Raw genomic sequence first — 27,035 nt, forward strand, 5'->3', positions numbered from 1 at the left:
AAGGAATCAGTTTGACATCTAAGGTATCTATGGATTTTTTCTATGGTAACTGATTCACCCCACCCTCCCCCCCCCCTCTTCTCAGTTACTCCATCTACATTTCCAACAATTGGTATCAGAGCTTTTGGTGCTTGTGGAAAAAGATTTCAAAGATCTAAGCTAAAGATCAAGATGTCTTACAAGAGGGAAATTCCAAGACTTAATAGGGATAACTTATCAGCATGGCAAGGACTAATGAGACTCCATATGGCTTCCATTAGTGATACAAGACTAAAGTACCTTGATGTAGAATATGTAGAACCTACTGGCACATTATCTATCAATGATGTTTTTTAAAAGAAGACTCAAAATAGCATGATGATAGATATTGCATCTACCCTAAGCTATGAAGAATTTGATGAAATTAAGGACTACAAATCTGAAAATGCAATGTGGAAAAAGCTAAAGGAAATCTATGGAGGTGATGACAATGTTAGGGGAGCTAAAGCTGAAAGCCTAAGAGGACAATTTGATCAAATAAGAATGACAAAGGATGAGAACATTGCCAAGTATGTTGAAAGGATCAAAGCAAGCATCGATGCAATCAAAGCTTCTGGAGGAGAAATCAAAGAAGAGATAGTTATAAGTAAAGTTTTCAGAACATTACTTCTTGTTTATGGAATAAGAGTGTCTGCTATTCAAGAAAGGAGATGTGAAAAAAATCATAACATAAATCTGGATGCCATTGTGGGAAGACTAACAACATTTGAACTAGATAATTTTGATAATTATGTTCCAAACTCAAAGAACATCAAATTAGCATTTGAAAGCAAGATTTCACTTAAGGAGAAAGGGAAAAGGATCAAGAACATTCAATCAGATAGTGAAGAAGAATTAGAAAAAAGTTCTAATAGTGATCTTGAAGTGGTTGAAGCATTGCTTGCAAAGAAATATTCTAGAAGTAGAGGTAAATACAAAGGTAAAGTTCCTTTAATTTTTTTCTCATGTGAGGAAATAGGTTATATTGCAGCTAGGTGTCCTAACAAGTAGAACAAGGATGAGAAGAAAGGCCACAAATGAAATGATAGGAAGAACTTCAAAAGTCACAAATCCTTCATGGACAAAGGTAAGAAGACATGCTTTATGGCTAAAGATTCTAAAGATTCAGATACCAGTGAAGATGAAATTGCTTATATTGTTGTTAAGGATGAATTTGATAATGATAATGAAGAAGATGATGAGATGGTACTTATCTCTCATGTGAGCAAAAATGATACTTGGATCATAGATAGTGGTTTTTCACATCATATGATTGGTGATAAAGAAAATTTTGAAAACTTTGAAAAATATGATGGTGGTAGTGTAAGGTTTGGTAATAATAAACCATGTTGTATAAAAGGAAGAGGAAGAATTACTTTAACCAAAGAGCTTGTATGTGATAATGCATATTGGGTTGAAGGACTAAAACAAAATTTGTTAAGTGTTGCACAACTGATGAATATTGGTTTCAAGGTGGAATTCATGCATGCAAAGAAAGATTGTTGGATGACAAAGGAAACTTGATTGGATTAGGAAAACAAATAAAAGGTAACTTGTTTTATCTTGAACTTGGTGAATGCTCATGCTTTATTGCTCAAGTTGAAGAAATTTGGTTATGGCATAAAGGGTCATGTCATGTAAACTTTGACAATATGATAAAGATTAAAAAATTCAAAAAAGTAAGAGGCATTCCAAATTTAAAGAAACCTGATATTGGTCTATACAAAAATTGTTAGATTGGTAAGATGGGAAAGACTAGTTTCAAAAGTAAAAACTATCAATCTGAAGTTATATTGGAAATTGTGCATACTAATTTGTGTGGACCCATTGGAGTAGAAAGTTATACTAGTGAGAAATTATTTATACTCTTTGTTAATGACTACTCTAGAATGATGGCTATCATGTACTTAAGAATGAAATTAGAAGCATTTGAAAAATTCAAATGGTATCTAGCAAGAGAGGAAAAAGAAACAAGTAAAAGATTGAAGTGCTTGAGATCAGATAGAGGTGGTGAATTCATCTCAAATGAATTCAACAACTTTTTCATTGAAAGAGGAATCCAACAGCAAGTATCAACCCCTAAAACTCCCAAGAAAAATGGAATAGCTGAAAGGAGGAATAGATCCATCATGGATTGTGTGAGAACTTTGATGATTGAAAAGAAAATTTCTATCAAATATTGGAAGGAAGCAATCAGCACTGCAGTTCATACCTTGAACTGAGTACAATTGAAAAAGGACTCATTCAAAACTCCTTATGAGTTGTGGTATGGCTACAAATCAAATGTAAGTTACTTTAAAGTATTTGAAAATAAATGTTACATTTTGAAAAAATCTAGAAAAGGAAAATTTGATGCTAAAGTTGATGAAGGAATATTCTTAGGATATTCATCCAAAAGCAAGGCATATAGATGTCTGAATTTGTCTACTCAAAAGGTTATAAAAAGTGCACATGTGAAAGTTGATGAGTTTGCAAAAAAGACTACAGAAGAAAGTAGGAAAGAAGCTGAAGATTACATAAAATTCATTTTTATTGACACAATACTAGATACATCTATCAACAAAAGGACAGTACCTACCAAGCTTAGAGTAGCTATCGAGTTGGAAATAGTTCAAACTAAGTTACAAGGACCTGAGTTACAGACTAAAGCTACTGAGTCAATAGCTACCATGTCAGCAGCTACTGAGCCTGAGCAACTAGAAGCAAAAGTTGAACTACAAGGAGATATCTATACAAGTCATTCAAAAGGAAAGGAACCTATGTTAGCTAAATATGTCAGGATGCACCACACACCAGATCAAATCATTGGAGACAAATCTGAAGCTACCATGACAAGAAGTAAACTTAAAGGTACATGTTTACTTGCTGATTTTTAACCTAGAAATGTCAAAATGCTTTGGAAAATCAAATTTTGATTGAAGCTATGAATGAAGAAATAGAGAAAATAGAGAAGAAAAAAACCTAGACTCTTGTACCTAGGCCCAAGGAAAAGAATGTCATTGGAACTAAATAGGTATTCAGAAACAAGTTGAATGAAGATGGACAAGTATCAAGAAACAAAGCTAGATTGGTAAGTAAAGGATATTCTCAAGAAGAAGATGTAGATTATGGAGAGACTTTTTCTCTAGTTGTAAGGTTGGAGTGAGTTAAAACATTACTTGCATATGTAGCACATAAAGGATTTAAAGTCTATCAAATGGATGTCAAGTTTGCATTTCTCAATGGTATTCTTGATGAAGAAGTCTACATTGAGCAGCCTGAAGGCTTCATTGATTTAGACAAGAAGGACATGGTTTGTAAATTACATAAAGAATCATATGGTCTAAAACAAGCCCCCATAGCATGGTATGGGGTTACATAGCTATCTTATTTATATTGGTTTTCAAAGGACTAATGATATAGTAATTTGTATATCAAGCAAGGACATGTTTAACAAGATTGTTTTGGAAGGAATCTTTCTGGATGATACTTTGTTTATAGGGAATGATGATCAATGCAAAGAATTCTCAGAGAAAATGAGAAAAGAATTTGAAATGTCTATGTTTGGAGAGATAAAATTCTTTGGTGGAATTCAAATTCAATAGAGCAAGAATAGAATATACATTACTCAATCAAAGTATATCAAGGAGATACTTAAGAAGTTTGGTATGGAAGCTAAACTAGTTGGAACTCCTATGTGTACTGGACTAAAGCTTACAAAGGATGATGATTCAAAAGAGGTAGATTAGACCTTATATAGGTCAATGATTGGAAAATTAAAATATGTTGTTCATACATGGCCTGATATTGCCTTAGTAGTTGGTATAGTAGCAAGATTCTTAGCTAAACCAAAAGAAAATCATATGATGGGAGTAAAAAGGATCTCGAGATACTTGAAAGGAATTGAAGATTATGGATTATGGTATAAACTTGAAGGAAATATGGATTTGAAAGTGTTTATTGATGTAGATTGGGCAGGAAACATTAATGATTGAAAAAGTACAAGTGGAGGTACATTCTTTCCTGGTAAAAGACTAGTATCCTAGACAAGTAAAAAGAAAAATTGTACATCCCAATCAACAGCAAAGGTAGAATATGTTGTAGCAGCAATGAACTGTTCTAACATTGTTTGGTTCAAACAATTGTTGGAAGGCATGAAGGTAGAAATCAAAGAACACATTGTCATGTTTTGTGATAACACAAGTACAATTAACATTTCAAAGAATCTAGTGATGCATTCCAAAACCAAGAATGTTTCTATAAAATATCACTTTGTTAGAGAATTGGTGCAGGACAAAGAAATTATATTGGAATATGTCCATACAAAGGAATAGATTGCTAACATATTCACAAAGCCACTACCTAAGGATGCATTCTTGTATCTAAGAGGTAAATTAGGGGTCATTACCCTATCTGAAGCTCACTAAGATAAAGCCTTAGTGAGGCATCAACATGAACCTAGTTGAAAATCTATCAGTTGATGCATCAAAGTAATGGAGGCATTGCATATGAATTAGTACTTGAGGTACATTAAGAATTAGTTGAGTTGTGTTATCTTTGGCATGTGTTGTCAAAAAGGGAGAGTTTACTCTCATATCTTTCTAAAATTTGTAAAGAAGGAAAGTTTATTGTTTAGAGGGAGAATTTGCATAGAGGGAGACTCCTACAAATAATTGAAGATGTTTTATTGTGCAAAATCTAAGAGGGAGAAAAATTTCTATCAGAGAAAGTCTTGTTCTCAAATTTTATTATTCTATGACATGTTGTGTTGCCATCAATACCAAAGAGGGAGATTATTGGATACAGTTATCCAATTGTGTGTTGTCTTTGATGTTACACAAATGTCATACTGGTTATCTGTTTAGACCTTAGCAAGCTCAGTTGGTTTGCAAGTAGATTTTCTATGTCTACTGAGTGTTTACAGACTTTACCTTATGTAGATAGTGTTTACTGAGCTCACTCAGTCATTGAAGGAAAATATAGTAGAAGATAGTTGTTACCGAGCTAGCAAGGTTAGCGAAGGAAATTTAGTTCTTACCAAGTTCACTCAGCAACCAAAGGATTTCATAGAATTTGCAGTGTTAACTGAGTTCAGATGGTTAACTTAGGAAATTGTTTGTGAAGTAGTGTTTACCGAGCAGGGTCAGCAAGTGAAGGAATTTGTTAATTTATGGTTTAATGCTTAATTATTTCCATCCAACTATGGTAATGATTATAAGTGATTGTAACTTGTACTTGAGCTGACTTGATCATTTAAATAGTATTTATGAAAGGTCAAGTTTTAAATTTTGTATGATGAGATGGATTTGATGTGATATGAATGTGAAGGTGGACTAATTATTGTGAAAGAAAATTTTAAAGGATAAGAAAAGATCATTGAGGAGAAACAAAGCTATATCTAATCAAGGAGGATCTAATGGTGCAAAATAGTGATCTATAATCAGCAAAGTCAGTTGCATCTTATTCAATTCATTTCATTCTTACTTTCTAACCATTGTAGTAGTGATTTCAAAATCTTCTAATAGAGTTGGTTTAATATCCATTTTGTAAATCCTCTAACAAGGTGATAGTTTAATTGAATTGTTTGACAGACCTCTAACAAGGTGATAGTTTAGTTGAATTGTTTGACAAACCTCTAACAAGGCCACTCCTAATAGAGTGAATAAATCCTCCAATAGGGTTACACCTAACAATGTGTTTTTAACCTTTAATAAGGTTGGCTCCTAACAAGGCTCACTTTAGAAGAGTAAAAATTAGTAGCTAGTTACATTGGTGGTTTTTCCCATATTGGGTTTTCATGTTAAATCTGGTGTCTCTTGTGTTCATGCTTTTACTTTTATAATTGAAAACTATTTCATGCATGCTAAGATCTAATTACAAGTTAAACATTCACTCAATTAACCAAGTTACAGCATTATATGAATGTTTACCGAGTAACAATAGTAAGGAATCAGTTTGACATCTAAGGGATCTATGGATTTGTTTTTTTGGTAACTGATTCATCCCCCCTCTCGATTACTCCATCTACATTTCCAATAGGGAAAAGTGGTGGTGCCACTTGCGATGGGGCAATGCTAGTGGGTGTGGTGCAAGTAAAGATTGTAGTGGTGTGGTAGGGGTAGTCAAGGTGGTGCAACCATAGCCCAAAAAAAGACTTCGGTGACTAGGAAAAGAGGGCAGCGGACAAAAAAGCTTTGCCCATTTCATTTTTTTTAAAAAGAAACACCATCAATTTGTGCAAACACTACACAATTTGTGCAAAATCATTGTGGTTTTCATAATGCTTGTGCAAAAACTAATGTTTTAAATTTTTTTTTTGAAAAATCATCTCAATTTGTGTGCAAACATTGTATGGCCCTGCTAGGAAAAAAAAATTCCTCCCTAATCAACATTATCGAAAATCAAAAAACTTTATACAAAAATGGGGGCTTTTATGCCTTATGAATCCAATAGTGAGGTTTTTTTGACCTCAAATTACTTTAAAAATAAGTGACCCCCTATTTTTACAAATAATACTCAAAAAATACTAGATCTAATCTATCAAATCCTCATTCTTTTTTTTCTTCAAATACCAAACAAGGTACAATAGATCTAGCTTTGATACCATGAAGGATTTGAGCAATACAAATATACAAAGTCTAAAGAATACCTACATGTAAAAAAATGTCATAGAGAAGAAAAAGACAAGAGGAGGAAAGGGTTTTGCTCTAAACAAATGCAAATTATATTGTCAAAAATGAAAAAAATGTAAGATAATTACAAACTATCTATCCTTATAGAACAAGATTGAAACCTGAAAAGGGTAACCTAAAAGGTAAATGCTATTTAATAATTACTAATTAATTATTAAATGAAAATGCAAAAGGTGAATAAAGTGAAATCTTAAGAAAGGAGTAAAGAATATTTAATAAATTGAATTAAATTAATGCTTTACTCTAACATGAAATGTACTTCCTTTCTTTGTCTTTGTCCTATCAACCAAACTTTTTCTCCTTTAGATCTTGTAACCATATCTCATATCTTGCATCTGATAATTTGTTGGATTGCTTATATGCATTCAATAAGCACTTTGCTCCTTTCTACACTTCACACTTCTTTAATGATCTTGATACTTGAACACACACTTCATGTTGACATATCAGTCAAGTTTATTATTAGTGACAACACACTTAGTCAAATTTTATATAGCTACCAAGCTCATTAAGTAGTTTACAGTGCTTGCCATCTAATCTTGTAACCACCAAGCTCTACAGTATCTATCGAGTCTTTTGGACTAATCCCAGTGGTTACTAAGCATTATAGTACCTACCAAGTTCACAGTTTTGGTAATGCAAAGCTAGAACTAACTAAGGTAATGGTGATAGTGTTTATCGAGTTCAATCATGGTAAACAAGTGACTCAATTTATGCCGAGTTGCACAGTATCTACCGAGTCACCAGTGTAGATTGAGTTCAAGACTACTTTTAAGTGATTAGTATAGACCAAGCCTCTATGTCTACCAAGTGCATGGTGATGCCAAGTAATGATAGTGGATGTCGAGTATCAGAACTTCATCGAGTTAGTCTTTAGAACCTAAGTGTCTTCATATGGGCTGACTTTCTAATATTAGTGTTAACTTGTATGATGGTCAACTTTCTAATTATGCAATTTGAATTATATGTAATATTTTGTATCATTCCAAAAATAATTTAAAAATGGAATAGGAGTGAAAATGTGATTGTGCAAATAATATAGCAAAAGAAGATCAAATTGTAAAGGCCATATCAACATAAGGTGCAACAAAGACTTATCCATCATAGAAAGGTGATTAGTTCTCAAAGGAATCTCACTCAGCAAATTTAGTTCTAGATCAAAGATCTACTTCTTCATCCTAATAGATGAACCAGTCAAAATCGTTTAGCAAGGTAGACTTAATAGTCTTTTATAAATCTCTTTACCAAGTGTATACTTTCTTGTATGTTTTTAAAACCTCTAACAAGGCGGAACCAGTAGTCCTAATTGCTCCTAATAGGGTAAATCATCATAAGTGATCAATGTAAGACTTAATTGGCCAACTTTATGCTGTAGTATTAAAGTTTGTGGGTATGATCCCCACCCCAATTTTACTTTCTATTTGTAAGGTTTCTGGGTCACCAAATTTGTGTGTTCAAGTGTTATGAATGCCTTTATGTTTTCAGTTTCTCATGCATGCAATTAGATCATTTGTGATGAATTAAGTGCAAATTACTTTATTGGATTTGGTAAAGTTTTAGAAGTTATTGATTCACCACTTCCCTCTCAGTAACTTAGCATAGTCTTTAATATCTCCAACAATTGATATTGGAGCTATTTGGCTCTTAGGAGAAAGTTTGATAGCTTGAACAAAGATCAAGGATTATGGAGATATTCAAACTTGATAAAGCCATTTGCAATGAAAATTTAGATCTAGAAATGGCCATTACCCAACTCAAGAAATAAAAGGAGAAACTTTCCCAATCCTTGAAAAGGGGGGAGGAACTTGCAAATCAGATGAATAATCATCTCTACATTGAAGAAAGAATTGAAGACTTTTTCCCTTCAAGCAGCCTAGATGAAGCAAATAATGCAATAGAAGAACTCCTACAAAAGAATGCTTCACTACAAGAAGAAGCAAGGAAACCTTAGAAGAGAGCAAGAAATCCATTCGGTAAGGTTATGTTAAATCACAAAAGAGAGAAACAAAACAAAAGTAGAAATGGAAGGTAAAAACAATAAGATTCAACATTAATCTCTTTAGCAAGCAAACCTTTTTTATTAGCTCTCCAATGCAGATGAGGAAATCATGAGCCCAAGACCTAAAAATGAAAGATTAAGGATTGATCTAAATTTTGAAAGTCAAATCAATGAAAGATTGAGAAATGATCTAAGCTCTAAAAAGTAACTCAATCAAAGGATAATGAAATCCCAAGTAGACATGAATCAATTGAATGAACAAAACCTCTATAGACAAAAGGGAAAAGAAAGAATTGGGTACAAAGAGGAAGGTGAATCCTCCAAACAAGGTGCTCAAAAGAATCAAAGACCTACTTAAAATAAATGTGGTAAGATAGGTCATATATCAAACAAATGTTGGAGTAATGGAAAAGAAAAATTCAATGGAAAGTGCTACAATTGCAGTCAACATGGTCATAGGGCTAATGAATGCAAAGAGAAACCAAAATTTGAGGGTAAGTGTCATCCATGTAAGAAACAAGAACACGAGGCATCAAAATGCAAAACCAAGACATTTAATCTAGTAGAACAAATTGTAAAAGCAATATTTGGTTGGGACTACAATACCTAGTGTAGATGTCATTATTGTGGAGAATTTGGACACATTGGCATGAATTGTGTTAAACATCATATGAGGAGAAGAGATACCACCAAAATATGTTTCACTTGTACAAAACTTGGTCATCTTGCCAAGAATTGCATGAATATAAGTAGAATTAAAGATGAGAAGAAATAAAAAGCTGACAACATCCAAAAAAAAATGAGACAACAATAGATTCCTAAGTCTACCAAGGATAGTAGTTCAAGCAATGATAGTCAAATCACTCAAGAATTGGGTGAGTCTTCCCCTTCTAATTAAGTTCTCAAAAGAGAACTAGAACTAGGCTATCAAGATCACATGCAAATTAGTTCCAGTTTAAAAAGGGGAGATCCAAATCTATATTTAAGATATAAAGGGATCACTAAAGGAAGATTAGTTTCAGTTATCATTGAGTTACCTTTTGTACTAAGTAAGGTTGGGTCATAGACTCTACCAAGAAAGGTCAGGAGTAACAAAGACACTTGTTACCAAGTCATGAAGACATCGCCGAATGATCAAAGCAAAATAGTGGATGACAGTCTATCAAGCATGATGTTAACTCATCTAGCTTCGCACTAAGAATTAATAACAAAATTTTAACCAAAGGGATGAATTTGAACTCATTTCTCATCATGAATTTTTAGAGCTATTGTGAAGAAGTGATTTCCAGTGTGATCAACTGACTTCTACAAATTTTGTGCAATTTTTTTTTGAAGTTTTCTCAAGCTACTGAGTGAAAATGGCATCAAGCGACAATAAGGTGAAGAAAGGGTCTAACATGTTAGTTCGAGGAGTTGAATGGAAAGAATTGAATTTCAAACTCATGCCCACAATTGTAGAAACCCTAGAAACCCTAGACCCAATTGGTGTTGAATCCCAAGTCAATCCAAAGGTACTTCTTGTTAATGATATTCATACTCATTTTAAGTGTGCTATTCAAGAAATTGGTACTCTGGAGATGGATGATGCCCTAGGTCAATTATGTTTTGATGGAACCCTAAAACTTGAGCATCAAAATTTGGAAGCAAAAGGATTAACACACATTCCTCATATGCCCCAAGGATTTCAAATTAAATGGATTAGGTTTATCCTTACTCAGGTACATAATGGGAAGCTATGGTTAGAATAGCCAATTCTATTAACCAAGAAGATGATTCATCAAATCATTGGTCTTCCCATGTTTACCAAAGACAAAGCAATGAAAAACCTAGGTTAGGTAGAGTTGGAAAAGAAAACCCTAGCCAAATGGGATGGCAAAGGTATAAAGATAAGAAATGTTACAAATGTAGAATTGAAATTTGGAATTCATGTCATTGCTCATAAGATATATAGTTCAAGCTATCTTAACAGTGTGTCATGTGAAGCTATGGATTTGGCATATAAAGTGGTAAAAAACAATTTATCTTATGACCTTGTCAACTTGTTGTTGAAGCAATTCAACAAAAACATGGAAAGTATTAGAACTTCAAAGAACAACCCATGAAAATTTGGTTCACTGTTAACCCATCTATTCTTCTATGTTCAAAAGTTCTTCCCCTCTAAAAGCACAATAGTCTAGAGAAAAGATGTACCTATATTGTAACAAATAAATGAATATATTATAGAAATGGGTGAAAATTATAACAACATCATGGACAACTAGTTTTATGTGTTCAAAGAGAAAATTAACAATAGGTTCAGAATTATAAAGAAGTTAGTTGAAGACTACAAAGATGATGTATGCTTCATGGTGGATAGTGACAAGGTGTATATCCAAGTAGTTAGACCTAGAGTTGTGTGGGTCAAACCTCTTGGCTATGAGGTGAATATTGATGAGTCAAAGGATATCATTGAAGCCCTTGTCAATGAACTTGTTGATCCCAATGCTCCTTATTTTGGAACTTATGATGAGGCTAAGGCTAGAATAGAGCTAGAAATAAATCTCCCTTGGGTGGTTAACAAAGGGAAGAGAAGGATAGCCAAACTAAAATCAAGTGCACCTCTCTTGTTAATCAAGGACAAAGGTGAGGATGTGGAAGAAGCAAAGGATGAGGAAGAGTCTAAGAAAAAAGAAGAACCTTTGAAGAAGAAAGGCAAGGTGATCATTACCAAGCTACCCAAGCCTTCCTCTATAGTCTTCAAAAGAAGGTCAAGGAAGAAGGCTGAAAAAGAAGGTGGTGATATTATATTCAACCAACCTCCATTCACCTTCTAGGATAGACTCAAGGAATTAAGAGATGGAACTAGTATAACCAACTTCAAAGCTTTAAAATATGAGACCAAAACTGAGGATAAGTAGAAATAGATTAAAGATTTGGTCATGGAAAAAATGGGTCGGTGGAAGTATTTTCCTAACTAGCTAGCCTCACAAATCCCTAGCATATTACTAGAGAAAATTAGGCCAAGATAGGAATTCACCAAGCAAACTGTCAAAAACATAAATGCTCAAACTTTGAAGAAGCTACTACTAAGCATATTAGATGCTAAGGTGAATAAGTCATTAAAGGAAAATGAAAATAAAATGACTCTAAAATTAAATACTTGTTTGATTTTTTATGAAAGATATTGAATATGTTGTGAAGAATGCCACAAATATTTGGAAAAATGTCTATCATCTTCACAAGCCAAGTGAACATCTAGTTGAAATAAAAGATGATGATGATGATGATGATGAATCAACTCATTTTGTCATAGTTGACTATGAGGAATTCAATGAGCATGAAGCTATCAAGTAAGATAAGAAAGATGATGAGGAGATTGATCATGTCAAGATAGTTGTGGCAGTCATTGCCTCACTTCCTCACTCTCCAAGAAAACTAGTGACTACATCAAGTATGGGGACAGCTTCAGCAAGTTTGGTTATGACTACTACTGATACATCAAATGTCCAATTACTCTTTGGCCCAACTTAGCTCAGTATATTATTGACAGAAGTGACTTCCATTTCATCCACTAAGCTGTAGACTCCTTCTTCAACTACCAAGTTGACTTCCTTAGTCTTCACTTCTACAATTTTGGCTTCTTCAGTTATGAGTACATCTATGGTAAGCTCTCTAATCTTGTCTACTTCAATTCTAGATAGTTCAATTTTGACTTCATCAATTTTGGATTCCTCAAGCATTTTTGTAAGTATTCCATCAGTCAGTACTATATCAATTTTTACTACAGGTTCAAGTATATCTACTATTGTTTCCATTCTATACACAAAGGAATTAAGTACAAGGATAGTTGAACCTAAGGCTCAACTAAGTACATTTTTTTTGGGGAAAGGTAAGGAAATAGAGGATGATATTGATCTAGATGAAGAGATAGTAATACCCAATTAGAATATCTACAAGCTTACCCCAAACCAAATATAGTCATTTGGTGAACTCCTCTAGAAAAAGGTAAAACAACAAAGATTAAGAGAGGAAAGAGATAAAGAATATAAAATAATAGATGATGTCATAAACATTTTGACAGAGTTAATAGGAATTGAGGTTGATTTGTCTCAACCTATTTTGAACCAGCTTGAAGAAGCAATCCAGAAATTCAATGAGGAAATAGATAGACAAGATAAGTTGGTTGAAAAAGGCTGAAAATAAATGTAACGATAAAGTGTTGGAGCACATTGCTTAGAAAAATGTCATTTATCAAGTTGAGCTTTCAACAATTTTTGTCAATCTTGAGACATCTTATTCAAATGTGTCGTCACTTTTTTGGGAAATGATGTGATGTCACTAAGTTCACAAAGGAAGTAAAGGAAAAATTGTCCAAAATTGATATAGATTTAAAGCAAGTGCTCAACAGTTGCAACTTGACCCTAGTTCAAGCTCTGCACATTTCAAGAAGATCAATTTTTTTTTAGATATGTAGGCTGAATTGCTAATAGAAGAAGCAAGGATCAAATCAACATTAATTGATATATAGAATATGATCCTTCCAATCATGGATGCTATGGAAAAACATATTGTACATTCAAAAAATCTGATCCATGGTAATAACTTCTCTATTGTGGACCACATGATTAAACTATTAGTAGAAATCAAAATTGTAGTACAAGCATGCAAGGTCTTGCAAGAAAATTGGAATAAAACCCTACCAATCACCCTCACGATACATTCTAAATTTTTATCTCATTTTGTTGTCTATATGTAAATATGTTTTGAATAAATGTTTGGCATTACTATCGAAAAGGGGAAGAGACACTTAAGTGTGCTATATATGGACAGACATTTAGTATACTATATATTGTTTTGAGAGAGACATAGAGTATGGGGGAGAAACATGATATTGGGGAGAATGTATATAGTAGAGGAGAATTTGCAGATATGATGTATAGCATATTGTATACACTTACAAAGATAAATTTTGAAAAATTCCAAAAAGTATACCCTACCATGCTAATATCACATGTTGATGAATATAAGTTTTGGTTGATAAGTGTTTTTGTCACTAATACCAAAGGGGGATATTTTTGACATATCATTCAAGTTTGTTATTAGTGACAACACACTTAGTCAAATTTTGTATAGCTACCAAGCTCATTAAATAGTTTATAGTGCTTGCCATGTAATCCTATAGCCATCGAGCTCTACAGTATCTACCAAGTCTTTTGGACTAGTCCCAATGCTTATCAAGCATTAAATTACCTAACAAGTTCATAGTTCTAGTAATGCAAAGCTAGTGTTAATCAAGCTTATAGTGATAGTGTTTGTTGAGTTCAGTCATGGTAAACAAGTGACTTAGTTTATGTCAATTTGTATAGTATCTACCAAGTCACCAATGCAGATTGAGTTCAAGACTACTTTGAAGTGATTAGTATGGACCAAGCCTCTATGTCTATTGAGTGCATGATGATGCCAAGTAATGATAGTGGATTTCAAGTATCAGAACTTCACCAAGTTAGTCTTCAAGACCCGAGTGTCTTCATATTGGCTGAATTTGTAATATTGGTGTTAATTTGTATGATGGTTGACTTTGTAATTATGTACTTTGAATTATATGTAATGTGTTGTATCATTTCAAAGCATAATTAAAAAATGGAATAGGAGTAAAAATGTGATTGTGCAAATAATATAGTAGAAGAAGAGTGAATTGTAAAAGCCATATTAGTATAAGGTGTTGTAGGGACTTATCCATCACAAAAAGGTGATCAATACTTAAAGGAATATCAATCAAAAAATTTAGTTGTAGATTAGAGATCTATTGCTTCATCCTAACAGATGAACCAACCAAAATCCTTTAATAAGGTAGACTTAATAGTCTTTCATAAATCTCTTTACTGAGTGCATACTTCATTGTATGTTTGTAAAACCTCTAACAAGGTGGACCTAGCAGTCCTAATTACTCCCAACAAGAAATATCATCAGAAGTGATCAATGTAAGTCTTAACTAGCCAACTTTATGTTGCAGTATTGAAGTTTGTGGATATGATCCCCACCCCAATTATAATTTCTATTTGGAAGGTCTCTGGGTCACCAAATCTATGTGTTTAAGTGTTACGAATGCCTTTATGTTTTCAATTTCTCATGCATGTAATTAGATTAATTGTGATGAATTAAGTGCTAATTGATTTATTGGATTTGGTAAAGTTTTAGAAGTTACTGATTCACCCCTCCCCTCTCAATAACTTAGCATAGTCTTGAATATTTCCAACACTTCATTACTCATATAATCAAGGAAAACATCTTTCCTTTATATTGTATCTTCATAATAAGTCCACGAGTCAGCCTTGAGGCTTTCCTAATTAATTTAAATAAGATAATTAATTAATTACTAGTAAAATAGAATTAATGGCTCATAGTCCATACAAAACTTCACACATGCGATACTAAGGCTTACACACTCTTTGATGTCATCTTCTAACTTTCCTATGTCACTACGTAACTACACAACTCTTCATTACATCTCAGATGAAAGATAGACAACACGCATTAGGAACTACTTCCCAATACTCTATCTCAAAAATACTCTCTTTAAATTAGGTACAACTTATGTCTTTGACTTAGACTATGCACTTAACCACATCATCAGGACACTATACTAAACATGTCTATAACTGTGCATGACCAGACAATCAAACCATTGTCTGTACCATGAAGATCTATATATGTTGCTCTATGAGTCTTTACAAAAAAAATGCTATATTGACATTTGATGTAGGAGCATTGTGGGTGTAACAGAAATATTGCATCACCCAAAAAAAAATTATATTTAGTCTTTTCTATTATAATTTGGACTAGTAGATAGGGTGGTTACTATTTATGGGAACTTTTTATTTTTAGAAATTTTTTCATACAAGCTTAGAATTTTCTAATTTTCTACATGAAGATTCATTTTACACTTATTAGCCTACCATTAAAATATCATTGCTTTAGCTTAAGTATCAAAGAAGTTATTACAAATTTTTGATAGAAAAAATTGCAGAAAAATCTTCTGGCTCATTGTTGGGGCCTTAGAGTGCCTAGATGAGGTCCAGAAACTTGATGGAAAGATGGTTGGGTAGTCCCAAGCCTATATATTATGAGTTGGAATTTCTAAAAAGTGGTTACAATAGCCAATCGGAGCAATGATTCATGAGTTCTAGACTTTTAGAGTTCGACTACCTGAGATATCTAAAATAATTGTTAAAGATGCATTTGGCCAACTCTATATGTATTGTTAAAGCCTCTCAACCCTAAGTATTGAGTTTCAATGTCTAGAACCTTCCCAAGTGGCATAAAATTGCCTATTTAAGAAAGGCCCAAAAATTGTTTAGAACAACTCTGGGTGGTAGTTCGGAGCTTAGTCTTGTAGATTACTGTAATGAAGGAACCCATGTGGGTTGGCATATTCTACTTGTGAATTCTATAATTTTGCATTTGTGGTGAAAATAAGAAGTTCATACTTTGTTTATGCATTTGTTGTTGTTTCTTCATTTTTTTTTTGTGTTTATGGTATTAAGGGGACACCCTTCATCAAGTGATATTAGAACTAGTGTTCTTGAGTGTGTGGACAGACCACTAACTGTGAGGTAGTTCACACCAGGACCATGGTTTAGGCTAAGCATGTATATAGATCCTTGATTGTGAGGCATTTTGTACTAAGGTTTCAACAAAAGCATGAAAATGCCTCCACTAAGAAAGCATGGTCAAAGAGCTATAGGTATTACACCTGAGGGTTTTTAATCCCTTTAAAGATAAATGCAAGCATTAGAAGAACAAATGCAAAGAGAAATAAATCTTCCTATAAGAGATGAAAGCAAGGATGAGGATGAAGTAAAAGAAATTGCCAAAGAAAAGGCACTTCTAAACCCAAAGGAAGAGAGACTTTTTAGGACCATCTCTAAGATTAGAAAAAGACCTAAGTTTGAGGTTCCCATATTTTGTAGAAATCTTAACCCATAGGAGCTAATAAATTGGATCAATGAATTAGAGGATTAATTTGAGTATGAAGACATTGATGATCCTAATACAGTCAAGTTTGCAAAGGAAAAACTAAAGGGACATGCAAAGAGCTGGTGGTTGGAGGTTTAGTTGGAGTGAAATAGAAAGGAAAAGGACAAAATCAACAGATGAAAAAAAATGATAGCTAAACTAAAGAGACAATTCATTCCCATGGATTATGAGTTTGATCTATTGAAGAAGATGCAAGGGTTAAAGTGAGTAGGAAAATCTATTCAAAGGTAAACCAAAGAGTTCTACCGAGTTCTATTAGAACCAGCCATGTAGAATTTGGTAAGAAGAAAGTAGTTCATTATCTTAATGGGTTAAGGCCAAGTATTTAGGATGAGTTGAGTTTGGTTCAAATGAATAGTATTGAGGAGGCATACCAGTTTTCCCTAAGAGTTGAGGAGAAAATAAGCAACAAGTTTGACAACAAGAATAGTAGAAGAGGTTGTGGTACAAGATCTAGTGGATGATCTTATAGAGGCCATAATGATGATCAAAAGAACAAGGACGAGGCTAGAAATAGAAATAAAAACTAGAGTGGAAACAATTTCAATCACTTCCATGATTATAAAAATAAAGATCAGAGAAAAAGAGGTAGAGAACAAGGATCTAGAAGAGGAGGCTTTTGTATGAAATGTTTTCACTATGGAGAAGAAGGGCATCAAGCATTTGAATGTCCCAATGCTAAGGAAGAATAGATAAAAGAATGGAAGGCTAGGCTAGAGTTGTACATTTTGATGAAGATGCTATATCCTCACATTCTAAAGATGTTGAAAAAGGAGAAGTCCAAGTTAACAGAAGAGTCCTCCTGAGTGGTGAGAATGAACCTAGTCAAAGAAGGAGCTTGTTTCACACAAGGTGCAGATGTGAAGATAATTATTGTGATGTAACCATTAATGGTAGAAGTACTAACAATTTGGTGTTAGAAATGATGGTCACCGAGTTGAAGCTGAAGAGACGAAAACACCCACATCCATACCATATTTCTTGGGAGCAAGCATAAGGTCATGGTCAATGAGTAGTGCTCAGTGACGTTCAAGATTGGAAGCTACTAGGATGAGGTACTATGTAAAACCATACCTATGGAATATCTCATATGTTTTTGGGTACACCATGGCAATTTGATAGGCATGTTGTACATGATGGGTGAGAAAATCCCTACACTCTGCCTAAGGATGGAATGAAACATTAGTTGCAACCATTGAAGGAGAAAGAAGAAAATGTGTGTAGTGCTGCCAGAATATGTTTTGTTGATGGAAAAGAGTTTATCAAAGGTATGAAGCATGAGCATATGTGTCTTGCTATAATTCAAAAGATGGTAAAGAAGAAGTGGATGAGGTACCTATAGAAGTTATAGATATATTGGGAGAGTTTTTTGATATTGTATTAGATAATGTACCTGATGGATTGCCACCAATGAGGAAGATTAATGACCAGATGGATTTGGTTCTAGAAGCAAATTTCCCAAACAAGGCAGTGCACATAATGACACCAATAGAAAGTGAAGAGTTAAATATGCAATTTCATAAGGTATTGTACAAGGGTTGATTTGAGAGAGTTTGAGTCCATGTGTTTTACTAGTAGTATTAGCAGCAAAGAAGAATGAAGAATGGAGTATGTGGACAAATTTTCACACTATCAACAAGATCACAATCAAGTATAGATTTCCATTCCCAAGGATGGATGATATTATGTATTATTTGAGTAGAGCTAAGTATTTCACAAAGATAGATCTAAAGAGTGGGTATCGTTAGATTTTTATTAGAGAAGGTGATGAGTGGAAGACTTCGTTCAAGACCAAAGAAAGATTGTACAAGTGGTTACTCATGCCTTTTGGGCTATCCAATGCACCAAGAACTTTCATGAGGCTCATGAATGAGGTATTGAAGGGGTTTATATGTAATTTTGTCATTATTTAACTAGATGATATATTTATCTTTAGTAAGACATTGGAGGATGATTTGATTCATATTTGTAAGGTGTTTGATAAGTTGAGGGAAGAAAATTTGTTGATAAACTTGTAGAAGTATAGTTATGTTAAGAAGGAGTTGGTGTACCTAGGATTTGTAGTTTTAGTAGAATGTCTAAAAATAGATTAGAGATACTAAAGTCTATCCTTGAATGGCCTACTCCAATAGTGTGACAAAGGTAAGATCTTTTCATGGACTAGCTAGTTTTTATAGAAAGTTCATAAGAGGTTTTAGTAATATTTGTGGACCCTTTACTAAAACAATGAGAGGGGATAGGAAAGAATTTAAGTGGACTATCAAAGCAAATAAGCTTTTCAATCTATTGAAACAAAAAAGTTACAAAGCAGCTTGTTTTAGCACATCTAGATTTCAACAAGGTGCCTCAAGTATATTGTGGTGCTAGTGGTACTATAATAAGAGTTGTTATGAGCCAAGAAGGTAGACCAGTTGCTTATTTTAGTGAGAAATTGAATGATGCCAAAAGAAAATATTTTGTTTATGATAAGAAATTTTACACTATAGTTCAAGGATTGAAGAAGTGAAGACACTATCTTCTTCCTAAGGAGTTTGTTTTGTATATTGATCATCAAGCTTTACAATATTTGAATAGTCAAGGAAAATTAAACCAAAGGCATTTGAAGTGGGTTGATTTTTTGTAGAGTTATACATTTTTTTGGAAACACAAAAGTGGTAAGTCTAACAAAGTTATAAATGCTCTTAGTAGAAGATAACTCGTGCTGAAAAAAATGCAAATAGAGGTGGTTGGGCTCAAGGAACTCAATATTTTATATCAAGATGATCCTAATTTTTGTAAAGCATGGAAAGCTTGTTCAAAACCTATTACACTTGATAGGAAAAATTGGTTGGATATCATGATCTAGATCAGTATGTTATTCAAAGGATGTTATTTTTGCATTCCTAGGAGTTCAATGAGAGAGAATCTCATCAAGGAGAAGCATAAGGAGGGTTGGATGGACATTATGGAAGAAGTTGAAGAAAAAGTTGAAGTCCAGTTCATCACATCATCCATAAACTAATTGATAGACAGAAGTTGTGAATCACAATCTTGAAAACTTACTGAGATATTTGGTTGGAGACAAGACAAAAGGATGGGACATGATTTTACCACAAGAAGAATTTCCATATAATAATTTAGTCAACAGGAGTACTGTTAAATCACCATTCCAAATTGTATATGGGAGTAGTCCCAGAAATGCTTTTGAATTGAGGCAATTGGATAAAGGAGAGATAAGTATTGCTGAAGCAGAAGAATTTTTTAAACATTTGAACAACATCCATGGGGAGGTAAGGAAGAAAACCATAAATATGAATACATAGTATAAGGATAAGGTAGATGTGAAAAGGAGGTATAAATAATTTTAAATTGGAGATGAAGTCATGGTTAATTTAAGAAAAGAGTGTTTTCTAGTGCTACATATAATAAGCTAAAGATGAAGAAATTTGGACCATGAAAGATAGTGAAAAGGCATGATTCTAGAAATTCTTGTGAAGTAGAGTTTCCTACTAAGTTGAATATGTCACCAATATTTAATATTTAAAATTTGATAGAGTATTATGAAGGAGGTGATGGGGATGAAGTCATAGAAGAGGAGTGGAGTATTCTAGTAGCTAGTTCAAATATAAAGGAGATTGAGGAGATATTGGATAGTCATGTTGGAAAAAGTACAAGGAATAGAACTTATGAGAAATACCTAGTCAAATGGAAAGGGAGGCCAGTAGAGGATTCATCATGGCTAGAAAGGGAGGAGGATCATCATCTTGGTTTTTCTCTAAACACCTGAGATGTGATGAAGTCACTTTTCAAATTACCGTGTGTGTCTGATGCAAAAGCATCCTAGGTGTAAGAGCAATCTTGCATCACCCAAAAAAATATTTTATTTTCACTCTTTTCTATTTTAATAAGGACTAGTACATAGGGTGGTTACTATTTATAGAAACTTGTTATTTTTAGTAAGTTTGTTGTACAAGCTTGAAATGCTCTTATTTCCTACATGAAGGTTCATTTTAGACTTATAAGCCTACCATAAAAATCTCATTGCTATTGGAGGAGTTATTACAGAGTTTTGGTGGAAAATTTTGTAGAAAAATCTTCAGGCTTACCATTGGAGACCTCCGAGTACCTGAATGAGGTCCAAAACTTGATGAAAGAGTGCTTGCACCATTCCTGGTGTGTAGATTAGGAGTTGGAATTTTCAAAAAGTGGTTATAATAGCTAATTGGAGTAATGGATTTTGAGTTATGGCCTTTCAAAGTTGGGCTACATGAAATATCTAAAATAATTGTCAAAGATGTGTTTAGCCAACTCTATATGTATTGTTTTGGCCTATCAGCCCTAGGTATTAAGTTTCAATGTCTAGAACCTTCCTAAGTGGCATAAAATTTTCTATTTAAGAAAGGCCCAAACATTGTCTAGAACAACTCTGGGTGTTAGTTTGCAACTTAGTCTTGTAGATTACTATAACAAAGTTTCCCATTGGGTTAGCATATTGTACTTGTGAATTCTATAATTCTACAACTATGGCGCAAATAAGAATTCCATACTTTGTTCTCACATTTTTTGTTATTTCTTTTATGTGTTTATGATATTAATGGGAGAACCCTTCATCAACATCAATGGAAAATACAATCATGAATGAAACATATCAATATTCTCTAATGCTTAGGATACTCCCTCAATTTAGTATCATCAGCATTCATACTAATAATCTCCCCCTTTGGCATTGATGGAAACATAGATGAATAACATCTAAGTTATAAGAATACCACGTAGTACTCTTCTACTAATTATGTCCTTATCTCATGCATACTCTCCTCCATGCTTTAGAAAATGTTTCTCATGCATATTCTTCCCCATTAACATCAATTTCAAAGGTGTCAATCTCAATACCAACTATTAACCAGTTGATCCAAATCATCAACTAGCTTAAGTGTCTAAAGACATTGTTCAATACCAAATACAAAGATTCCTTAATGACTTAGTACTAACAAGATATTCCCCCATATGGGAAGCATCATTATTTAAAACTATCAAATAATAGTGTTTTGTATCACTAGACCAATGCACTCTCTACACCATCTACTCAAAAGTAGGTAGGGGCATAACCCCACGCATACCTCTCAAGTACTCAAATGTATCTTTAGGCAAAGGCTTCATAAAGATAGTTGCAATCTGATCCTTAGTACTTACATACTCCAATCTGGTCTCCTTTTTTTGCTAGTTTTTCTCTTAGCACATGATACTTAATAGATACATGCTTAGTCTTAGAATACAATACATGATTCTTAGACATACTCACCATACTTGTGTTATTGTAGTATATGATAATATGTTCTTCAATCTCAATTCTGATATGCTTCAATATTTGGTTCATCCACATAACTTGATTACAATTATTTGCTGTTGCAACATACTCTACTTTAGTAGTACACTTTGAAATATAACCTTGCTTCTTTCTTAGCTAATAAACAATTTTGCCCCCAAGAAAGAATGCTCCATTGCCAGTGCTCTTTTTCTCATCACAATCGCTTACCTAATCAACATCAGTAAATGCATAGAATGAAATCACTTGATATATCATACCAAATTCCATAATTAGATGTCCCTTTTAGATATCTAAATATTCTCTTTACTACTACAAAATGATATTCATTAGGATCAGCTTGAATCTAGCTAATATTCCAACTCCATTTTCTATATCTGGTTTGTTGTGAGTTAGATATTGCAAACCTCTGATCATGGATCTATACTTCTTCTCTACTACATGTGTCTCATCTTCACTAGATAACTTATGAAAAGTTATCATGGGTGTGCCACTAGGTTTACAACTTTCCAAACCAAAAAATTTCAACAAATCTTTTAGGTACTTATCTTGTGAAATGAATATACCATCATTATTTTGTACAATCTGCAATCCTAGGAAAAAATCTATTTATCCTATCATGCTCATTTCAAATTCATTCTTCATCTCTTCAAAAAATTTATCACTAGCCTCATCATTACCTCCAAAAATGATTTCATCAACAAATATTACAATGATCAAAAAATCATCTTTAATTTCTTTTTATACAAGTTATTATCTGCCATACCTTTAGTGAATCCAAGCTTTTCCAAGTAATTTTCTAACCTCACATACTAGATTCTACATGCTTGCTTCAAAACATAAAGAGTTTTCTTTAATTTGGATACCATGTCTTCATCTTCTGATAAAGGAAGTCCTTTAGGCTTCTCAATATAAATTTCTTCTTCTAGTTCTCCATTCAAAAAGGTTGATTTGACATCCATTTGATAAACCTTTAACTTCTTGTCCACTGCATGAGCCAAGAACATCCTTACTACTTTGATTCTTGCTACTAATACATATGTTTATTCATAATAAATGCCTCCATGCTATGAATAACCTTTACAAACAAGTCTAGCCTTTTTTCTCACAACTTCTCCTTTCTCATTCATCTTATTAATGAAAACCCATTTTGTTCCTATTAGATTCTTGTCTTTTGGTCTAGGAACTAACTCCCATGTGCCATTGTTTACTATCTAATCCAATTATTCCTTCATTTCTTGGATCCAATTATTAACTTTGACAATTCATCTACACACTTAGGTTCAACTTGAAATATCAAGCATATCTCCTCATTTACTCTATTCCTTGTCATTATGCCTTTATCTTTACTTCCAATTATTTTCCAAGGAGGGTGATTCTTTGTCAAATTTATTTTGGAGGTAGGAGTTGTCATCTCAACTCTTATCTCTTCTCTAGGTTCAATTTTTTTTTCTCTTTTATGCTCAAAAGTTAGCACATCATTCTACAAGTCATTATTAGTCTTAAACAAAACTCTGGCATTATGTCTAACAATTGTAGACTTGTAATCTTCTTCATCTAAACTATAATATATCATCTTTTCTTTGGTTCCAAACTTCTCATCAATCCTTACAATTATGCATTCAACTATTGTCTTACTTCTATAGTTGAAACATGTATAAGCCTTACTTCTTAATGAAAAGCCAAGAAACATACCTTCATTGCTTCTTGGATCAAACTTACCAATGTCATCATCTCTCTTAATATAACATTTTCTCCCAAATATCCTAGAATATTTGGCTAGTAGTGAATGTCCAAACCATAGTTCATAAGGTGTCTTGTTTATACATTTTTTGATCTTTACTTTCTTTAGAGTATATACTATTGTATTAACCACTTCTCTCCAGAATTTCTTGGAAACATCATTCTCAAATAACATCGCTCTAGCTACTTCTGATATAGACTTATTTCTTCTCTTGGTAATCCCATTTTTCTTAGGTGTCCTAGGTACAGATAGTTGTCTTTTGATTCCATTTTCTTCATAAAATATTTTAAATTCTTTAGAGCTGTATTCTCCTCCTCTATTAGATCTCAAACACTTAATCTTAATACTAGATTCATTCTTGACTCTATTCTTAAATATCTTAAACCTCTCAAAAGCTTTAGATTTCTCTTTAATAAATGCTACCCACATTATTCTAGTGAAATCATCAACAAAAATTATAAAATACTTTTCACTGTAGAATCCTATTGTTCTAGAAGGACTACCTAGATTTATTTGAACAATCTCCCTCTTCTCTATGGTAGTGAACCTCTCACTAGAAAATGATACGTTCTTATGCTTAGCCAAAATACATTCCTTACACAATACATTAGTAGGCTTAATAATCTTAGTCAAGTCTCTAACTGCAAAAGTGCTACTAACCTTCATAATATTATCAAATTTTATGTGACAGAATCTTCTATGCCACAACCAATTGTTATCCACTTAAGAGACCAAACATGTCATCTCAGTAGGATTCAACTAAAACACATTACCTCTAGATCTAGCAGTAGTTCCAATCATCTTACCATCTCTTTCTTTGATCCATAAATGAAATAGAAATCATCGATGTCAGTTTTACCATCAAGAGTAATATATCCAATTCCTATTATATGATAGGTTGAATTGTTACCAACTCTAGCAATTCCTCCATCATGATTCTTGAACTTAACAAACTTATTCATATCACTAGTCATGTGATGTGAACAACCAATATCAATTATCTAATTAGACTTCTTTTCAACTTGGGTAGCTAGATCTCTTTCTTCTCTAATTTTTCTATCAAGATCATCCTCCTTGATAGCCATAAATTCTAATTCATCATCATTTTCACTTTGACCTTTCTCATTAGATTATTCATCTTCATTTGCATACAAATAATTTCTATCTCTGTCTCTTATAGGGATAAACCTCCCGTTATACTTCTTCTCTCTTTTAGGACATTTAGATGAATAATGACCAAATTCATTACAAGTCCAACATTTAAAGATTTTCTTACCATCTTTTTCTCTTCTCACTAGAAAGGATATTCCTTCCTCAATCTTCTTGTCTTCATTAGCTCTACTACTACCAACAAAATCTCCAAAAGTGCTTGCACTCCTTGTCAAATTAGGTTGAATATTTAGGGAACTAAAATTTTTCTTGATTCTTGTATGTTCTCTAGACTATCTCAGATCTACTTCTGTTGATTCTAGTCTATGAATAAATATTTCCTTTGTGAAACTCTTAATGTAGGGCATCACTACCTGAATCATCTAAGCTATTGGCTTGAATAGTGGTGTCAAAATTTTCAAGATCTTCCATATGAATTCATCATCTTCCTTCGTTCCATCATGAGATAAAATTCCCGCAACCATTTTTGGTATTTTTCCAATATAAATTCTTAGAGATTCATCTCCCATCATTTTAGCATCTTGAAATGCACATATCCAATTATGTAATCTCATTCTCTTTGTGTGATCATCACCTTCAAAGGTAGATTATAATACTTTCCAAATTTCATTAGACATTTCAAGTGACGTTACCTAAATATATTCATTATTTGGAAGAGTTTATAGTAGAGCTTCTCTATATTTCATGTTACACATGAACATATCTCTCTCTTCTTCACTACATCCTTCAATCTTTTCTTCTTCAATGACTATCTTCTAACTTTTTGTCAAGATTCAATATCCTGGACCCATGCACAATGTTTGATTCTTCATCTTCTTCTAAAAACTATCATAGTTTACCCTATCAATTCTAAGACTATCCTTTTTGAAAATATTTACTATCGATCTCCCAAAGTTGTTAAGCTTATCCTTCAAGGACCTAAATCTCTAATACCAATTGTTAGAATATATAGTCCATTGATATAACTAAGGGGGTGGGGGATGAATCAATTATCTAACTAATATCACAAATAACAACTTTAAGCAAGATACTCATACACAATGACACCATATATGTTAAATAGGGAAACCCTGGTGGGGATGGTACCCACAAGGTAATGTACTAATACAAATATTCCTTGTTAGAGGATAGATCCTATTAGGATTTTGTTACAATATTCAATACATATGAGTCCCTATTAGGAGTCTTTGAAACCTTGTTAGAAAATTCCAACCCTATTAGGAATTGTGCCAACCTTGTTAGGAGTTGTGGAAGATAGCTAAACCCACTACCCAAACAACTTCAAGGTTAAGACCAATAAACCCACTGTCCAAATGATATTTGTATTATTCCTTGTAGAATAATCGAACTAAAACATACTTCCTTCCTCCATCTCTATCCTATCAACTAAAATTTTTCTCCTTCATATCTTTTAACCAAATCTAAAATCTCATGTCTAATAATCCCTTGGATCACTTACATGCATTCAATAAGCACTTTGCTCCATTTTGTACTTCACACTTCTTTAATCATCTCAATACTTGAACACACACTTCATCGCTCATACAATCAAGAAAAATATATTTCCTTTATAATGTATCTTCATAATAGTTCCTTGAGTCAATCTTGAGGCTTTCCCAATTAATTTAAATAAGATAATTAATTAATTAAAATTACAATAGCACTATCGGCTCACAGTCTATACAAAAATTCACATGTGTGAAACCAAGGCTTTTGTACTCTTTGATGTCATCATCTGACTGTCCTCTATCACTACTTGATTATGTATCTCTTCATTACATCTTAGATGAAAGATAGCAAACAAACATCAGAAACTACTTTCCCAATACTCTGTCTTTGAATTACTCTCTGTAAATTAGGTACAACTTCCATATGTCTTTGAATTAGACTTTGTGCAATTAACCATGTCATTAGGACACTATATTGAACATTTCTTTAACTATCATGACCAAAAAATCAAATAATTTTCCTTACCATCAAGATCTCTATCTTATTCTCTATCAATCTTTATAGAAACAATGTTATATTGACATCAATGAAAAATACAATCATGAACGAAACATATCAATACTCTCCAAAGATCAAGATACTCCCTCAATTAGTATCATCAAC

The sequence above is a fragment of the Cupressus sempervirens genome, chromosome 1, assembly GCF_028749045.1.
Source record: "Cupressus sempervirens isolate cs-2001-9-10 chromosome 1, ASM2874904v1, whole genome shotgun sequence".
NCBI classification, from domain to species: domain Eukaryota; kingdom Viridiplantae; phylum Streptophyta; class Pinopsida; order Cupressales; family Cupressaceae; genus Cupressus; species Cupressus sempervirens.